Source organism: Amblyomma maculatum, chromosome 11, assembly GCF_055883805.1.
Source record: "Amblyomma maculatum isolate TAMU_Amacu chromosome 11, ASM5588380v1, whole genome shotgun sequence".
NCBI lineage: Eukaryota > Metazoa > Arthropoda > Arachnida > Ixodida > Ixodidae > Amblyomma > Amblyomma maculatum.
The window spans coordinates 85,158,234-85,165,759 of NC_139354.1; the positions used below are offsets into that span (position 1 = coordinate 85,158,234).

At 45.8% G+C, this 7,526-nt stretch overlaps 1 pseudogene; it reads right to left on the minus strand.

Moving 5' to 3' along the window:
* Positions 1 to 382: 382 nt before the first annotated feature.
* On the minus strand, positions 383 to 1,247 carry LOC146174302 (uncharacterized; annotated as a pseudogene).
* Positions 1,248 to 7,526: the final 6,279 nt, after the last annotated feature.

Below are 7,526 nucleotides of genomic sequence, written 5' to 3' on the forward strand. Positions count from 1 at the left end.
CTCCCATTTAGAGCCGGCTCGGTATGCGCCGCAGCTAGCAGGACCTCCTGCCCCACGCTGCAAAATACACAGCGACAAAAAAAATACAACTCGAAGTAGGGCGCCTACTAAGCCTTCCTTGGAAATCATATGAGGTAAGGAATTTAAGCTTGCAAACCAGTCGGAATTGGTTGGAAGATTTCCTTTCAGGGTTGCTGCCCCGTTTTTGCGTACAAAAGATCATACGCGGGTGGCGTGGCCACCACCTCTCTTTCCTTCTGTTTAGATTGCATTTTTTTTTATTTGAACAAAATAAACCAGTAGCAAGAAACCTGTTCCAATACATGATCGTGACAGTGACAAAAGGAAAGGGGAAAGATGCTCTGTAGTCAGGAAGGGTGTCCTAGACGATTTCTTGGCTGTCTTCATTTTTAGTTTTTGCATTCAAAGGTCGCTTGAGTGAGCGAGTCATCTGTGCTTCGACAATGTAATGAGGTTCGCGAATTAGAAGGCCACGGCTTTTTCTTGGGTCCACGAGTTCTGGCAGCAAACAGTGCATATAAAAATTTTTGAGACGTGGCAACATCTCGTCCTCCCAAAACGATTCATGCCTGGAAATCACCTCAATACTCATGCCATTTTTGGTCCAGATTACAAACAAGCACTTCTGACGGTGAGCAATATTGAGCTGGCCTTGTACTTGGTACTAATTGCTGTTAGTCTTCAGCTGCAATCTTCCGTCCTTTTTTTCGACACAGCAGGTTATTTTTTTTTGGCGCGAACTCCTTCTAGTGGAGTAATGTCCCTAGCTGAGTACGGACACTTGACTTCGACGAGGATGTCCTCCCCAATGAGTCCGTCAGGGGAAGCGCCAAGAAAGGGGTTTTCCTGATCAACAAACAGGCCGCACTCTTTTACCACAACGTTGCATTCCTTCTCGATTTGCTTTAGTGCTAAGCAATCGTGGTCCTTTCCGTACCTTATGGCTTCAGATGTGATTTCTTTGTACAGGATATCGCCAACTGTCCGCCCACATCCCGTCGTTGCTTTCATTTTACACACAGCGCCAAACAGTGATGCTGTCAATCTCTTTCGCCTTTCCTGCTTCCATAGAGTGGATCCACTTTGCTTTGACGTTGCTCGCTGCAGGTCTTCAATGTTGTTTGCCGAGAGCGAAAGCGATTTCAGGAAGTTGTCCGAAGCAGTTGCAAAAGCATCGGGCTCCATGTCTGGTAGGCCGTAGTCAGCATCGGCACCAAGATGTAGCTCTTTATCTCTGCGCTGGCAGCTTGGCGTGGTTGACAGCTTCTTTTTCAGTAGCTTTCGCCTTGAATTCCTCTTGGAAACTGATGCCTTCACAAATGATGCTGTACATCTTCCAAGCTGTCCTCCGGAAATCCTGCTCGCTATTTTTTCGTGGTATGTTCCTCGGCAGTTCACCGATAAAGACGCAGCAAGACACCTTGTCTTGTACGATCCTTTCATGGAATAATTAATCCGCTTTCCGCCTGCAAATTTTGCCACAACGGAGTTATAATGCTCGGCAGCATTATTGTCGACGTCCATTATCAGGCTCGCAGCGTTTGCAACCACTCTGCTCATGGCCACACAAATTTCTTCAAATATGCCTTTTTGAAGTATTTCAGGAAATATATTTTCTTCTCCCGCTTTGCCCCCAGAACAGAAGTAACCAGCGCAGTTGGCGTGGTCTCCAAACACATGATTTGGGCCGTTCTTTATATCCTTAACAAGGCGCTCTACTTTTTCAGAAAACGATGCATCTTCAGAGCCTCTAACTTTTATTGCCGTTGCTACACCATGCCGCAGGCGCACAGCTGCTTGGAGAACAGAGTTTTTTACCTTCGGGGGAAGCTTTTCCAGCCGTTTCTTCTGTGCAATCTCTCTTATCTTTGAGGCATAGTTGCGAAGTATGTGGTTCCTGCACTCAATTTTTTCAACCCGCTGGTTTCCATATGGTGCTGCTGCTATGATAGAGCGGTAAGTGCTCGAATCACCATCAGCAATAAGTTTTGTATACTTGATGCCATGCAGTTCAACGTTTTTCTTGAAGCCTTCAAAAACAATAGCTTGCTCCATGCTGGTAGAGCTTCCGTGCCAGTTCTTGTGGCACTGATGCTGTTTCGGGGTGGCACCTTGTGGAGTACGAGCACATTTTGCGCACACCTTGTTTTTCACGCCAAGGTACAGGACTTTTCCAGTTCTGTGACCAACGATAGCAGCCTGAAAGAGTAACACCAATATATTAGTCACAAATCTGCCCTGCTGATTGCAGTGCTTATTGCTAGAACAGATAGGTATTTCAGCTTATCATGCAAGTTGCGACTCAAGTGTTACTTTTTAATGACCTTTTTCGATCCCAGTGATACTTATCCCTGTTGTCATAGATGTTCAACATTCTTTTTTCTTAATTGTAATGTGATTATTTGTAAAAAAAGGGAAAGTAATATAATCATTCAGGTCCGTGTGTTTGCACGTATACACACGTGTACTCAAGCACACATAACATCGCTGGCAGCACTTTTGTATTCACAATTCTAATCATCGCACACTTGCCCTCTTCGTTGACGCTAGACGATGCAAGCGAAACCAGTTTTAGTGGTAGGTTATGGAGGTGTGGGCAGCGATCAAGACAATGGGGCAGTGGAAAAAGGTCAAGCATCTTTTTGCACTAAGTATAAAACATTTCCATGTATAAAATGGAGCGCTTTTTGTTATTATCGTAATTCAATAAATTTGTGCACTCACCACTCCTGACGAAGCGTCATATTTGTTCTTGTAGGATCTTTTCGACCACGCTCCATCTGCGATGACTGCTATCGTGGGTATACCATCACTGTCAATGTCTCCACATTCCCTTGCCAGCCTTGCCTCTTCCGCGCCCGCTTTTTTCATTTCCTCCCAGGCGGCTTGATTGATAATTTGTCCAACGTCGTCTTCTATTTTTGTGTAAGTGTCCGATGACATTCCTGGGATGTTCATGGACGCCAGCAGTTTGTTGAGGTTTGAGAAACCGCAGCCGATTGACACTATTCCACACACTGCTGCCGTGTTTATGTCGCCGCAGCCGCTGGAAGCTTGCGCGTTAGGTGCCGGGTTGGTGTGGATGACATCCTTTCTTCGGCACATCCTGCATACAAGAATCAGCTTACTTCGAAGACCTTGCTTTCTTTCAGACACACAGTCCATATCCGCCAAAGTGCAGTTGAAGGGAACATGGACGCCGGTCTTTTGCAAGCTGGTCAACAGGTGCTGAAGGTTAACAATGCGTCGCCCTTGTATACCAGCATTCGCACTGACGTCCTCTTCTGCAGTGGGTGCGGAACCTCCATTAGCAACATCTTCGTCGGTCGACCCTGTTGCGCTCATGACTGAAGATGACCGGGTATTTTCTGACACCTCTACATCTTTGATGAAAGCTTCAACGTCTGCCGGCCTGGGGCTGTGCTTGATGGCTTCTGGTGACGAAGGCTCTTCAGCAGGGTGGGAAAGGTAGCTGCCACAGCGAGAATAGTACGTTTTGCTCGTAGGTGGGTCATTATCCAGAGCTTGCCTCTTTCTGGTGTTCGCAATCAGTGCACCAGCCCGCTTACGCTTCCCGTACCTGAAATTCTTTGCTGGCATTTTCTGCTGCCTCGTTGCCTTCTGGCATTCAAGTCACTTGATACTAATTCATTGTTCACTAGACTGAAATCACAAGTCGGGCGCAGCGTTGCGCGAAAAACTGTCATAAGATTACGATCAAGGATTGAACGAAACACACTTGTCTTGTTGGTACGAAGGAGCGGAAGATATATGTGTTCGGCGACGTGAACGCTGGCAGGCAACTAGGCAAAGTAAACGGTCCTACACTCGCGGACACCTCTCTGCGGCTATGTAACCGAGGCAATGCTGGAAAGGGAAGCAGACAAGATTTTGTGCACTAGGAGTTCCTTTCTTTCCTTTTATCTGGGGGCTGAATACTAGGGTGCCCAACACAATGAATTGTTTTTCAGTAACCAAAGGCTAATATGGGGGAAGGTTCCCTTCACGCGCTTTCAACTCTGTCAAAAGATGATTCACACCTTTCTCTCTCCCTTGTCGAAACCAGCCCTGCTTAGTACTGCCACGGCCGGTCTCGAGGGAGAGCGCGTTTCTCTCTTCTCTTACGGCCTCTCCAATGGGGTCTGTTTCCACCGCCCTCCGCGCCTCGGTGGGGTCGCCACCGCCCTACTGCTGCTCCTCCGCTACAGCCGTTCACGCGCAAGGAAAACGCACGCTCGCTCTTCGCTCCGCCCGCATCGGTTGCAACCGGCAGGTCCTGTTGTCTCACCCCTTATGGCTTATAGGAAGAAGCCGTAATGAGCGCATGATTTATCGTGTATGAGCAATAAAATAGTCAATAATGCGCGTGCGCGCGAGAGCGCGCGCGCCTTCGTCAGTGCTGTCGCGCACGGTCGAATGAAGTTTCGGGTGCACTTACATCAACATTTTTTGCCCCTAAATGTTTCACAAAACTATATGTACCATTTTATGCAGTGTGCCTTTGAAAGCTGTAAGCAGGTATAGCGCCACCTGACGTTATTGCATGGCAAACTGTTCGGTGGATATTCCAAGTATTCTGTCAACCGCTGCCGTTTTCGTTTAGAGCAAAAGAGCCACTGACGAAAATTCATAGCACGTCTCAGATTCAGAGTAAGGAACAAAAGTTTACGCATACAGTCAAAAGTTCAGTTGTCTAGTGATGTGGGCTGTTCTAGCTTCGTTGAAAACAAATCAGTAGGTTGAAAGACAGCAGATGTATACGTATAGTCTCGCGACTGACGCACACGTAGACAGATAAAGGAAATGAGCATAAACAGATATGCATAATTGGAAAGAGTAGGTTGAAAGACAGCAGATGTATATGTAGTCTTGCGACTGACGCACACGTAGACAGTCGTACTCACTTTAATATCAGTGATAAAAAAAATTAATCAAGGAAATGGGCATAAACAGATATGCATAATTGAAAAGAGCAGCAAGCAATAAAAAAAATGTCCTTCAAAGTTAACACATTGCACTCATTCATCAAAACGGTACACGCGGCTAGAAAATTGAAGTCTCAAAATCTTTTTGGACGGTTTGTGCACATAATTAAGGAGCTGGCCTTTCGTTCCTGTCTTTCACCTTCTTAGCATAATTGACAAGAAGGAGTCTGAGAAATTTCTCACATATCAAAGAAGCGGACCTTGGCTATTGTCAATGCCTTCCGGGCAACTCAGCAAAAGTGAGTTCTCAAGTGCTGGCTGGATTAAGATTTGAAGAACTTCAAGGACATTTGTGTGTGGTAGGTGCACGACAGCTTTTTCAAAAAAAAAAAAGACACAACTTTGTCCAAGAGAGCTACAAACTCCGGTTTTGGGTAGTGCAGTCCGCTAGAATCTTGTCCTCGCAGAATAGTGTACATGGGGCTGCGTCTTTCGCTGGTTTCAAGAAGGATAGCACAAGCGTCACACCCGAAGTCACTGATTAACTTCACAGTGTATCCAGTGACGTAAGCTAAACAAGAATACGTGACAGTGCGTAATGGGATGACAGGAGATACCCCCACTTCTTTCTTTTCCTCGGTTACTGATTGCGGCAGAACTGAAATGATTTCGTCGGTGTCGACACTAGGTGCCTAGGCGCGCAATACAGCCCGACATACAACTCCTATAGTCACCTCTGAATAAATAGCACAAAGAAAAGCTTTTATATCCATTATTGAGGAGTGTCCCTTGAGTAACAGTGGCGAATGTATAATAAGCAAAGCATTCTACCAAAATAATGGGGCAGCAATTGCTCTATAAGGCAGGCATTACTGCACAGATAGTTACAAGGAGCTATTAGTTCAAAAACATACTAGAAAAAGAAAGAAAATATTGCTAGGAATTAGTGCTTGAAATAGATTTCCTGTTTTTTCATGAAATAATCATGAACCATGAAAACATTTCATTAAGCCAACGTTTATTTGCAAAATTAAAATAATGTTTATAATACAACATAAAACATTTGCTGGTCTATAAATTATAACAAAATTGAAAACAAAACTTAAAAGGGTTAACTCTGACGTTATACTACTAATACTTTATGTCATGTAAGCATTGTGCAACTTACCATTACATTTTTATAAAATTATTTTCATCTCGATGGTTTCTCATCTAGCGCTGAAAGACGGTTTTGCCATTGTTGCTGTTATGTTTGCCTTGAAGGAGCTTCGATGTGATCACTGCTCATTAACTTTTTTTATTCATCATCTTGTACAGGCTTGGGCAAAAATTCAGATTAAAATGAACAAAAGTAGTTACCATGCCGCAATACATGTCATATGCTTGTCGAGCGTTTGCTGAGCGACAGTGTTTTTTAATATAAAGACTCCATTCACGTGTGTAGCACGCTGACAGGATGCCGCTGCAGCATCTACCTTCTGTAAGCTTTCATTTAGGGGCTGCACTCACCACGAAACCCGCGGGCGAAAGCGCGAACCCAAGCAAAAGCCACCCGCCGCCACTGAAGCAGATGCGGAGCGAACAGTGAGCACGTCGCGCCCCTTGCGGCGGCGGAGAGCGTGACCCAAGGAGAAAAGTTCCCATTGTTCACGCGGCGATTGAGAAGGCCGTAAGAAAGAGCGCACGCTCTCTCCCTCGTGACCGGCCGTGGTACTGCCTGCAAAGAATCCTCACCCTACCACTGTAAAGAGTAGTAAACCGGTTTCTTTTACGAGTTAACCTCCCTGTTTTTCATCCTCATCTTCCTTCTCTTCCTTCGCACAAAAGATGGGAGGGGGCATAGGCGACCCAAACTGGAAAACGCTACAATGGTGCGCTACTGGAGAAAAGGACCATTCTCTGGCCCTCACTCCGGTCCCCCAGGTTTGGCCGCATATCAACTGAAAGTTCTCGGCTCTACTTTTTGTACGCGGAAGAAGTAACACTTTCGTGTCACGGTGTAATTTACACACGTGGACGGGGAATAGAACTTTCCTCCCTTTTGTGGTGCTTACGTGCTGCCATCTATCGACAAAAAGTTCAAATCTGAGTTGCCTTGCAGCTGGTGAGCCCTCTTAAGCAGTACAGCAACGCCAGTAAATGCGTATCAGCCACTTTGGCCAAAGTCCGCTACTCGGACCAGGCGGAAGAAGCCAAAATCGCTTTAGCCATCGCTACAACAGATGCGGACATATTTTTCGCTGATTCAAAAACTGTCATACGTAACTTCTCGCGCGGCAGAATATCAAATACTGCCAGAAACATCCACGCGGATATCAGACTAGACAGAGAGGTATAACACGTATAGACATCTGCCCACTCAGGGGACCGAGGCAATGAGGCTCCTCATCAACACGCTCGAGGTTTTGTCGGCCGATCGGTGATACCTAATGCAGAGGAACTTGAAATGGAAGGATTGCTAGCATACAGCGACCTTACACAGCACTTCATACTCTCTAGGAAAGTATACCCACCAACACACAAATCACTAACAGGACAACAAGAAATTGTTTGTAGGAAACTACAAACGAACTCTTTCCC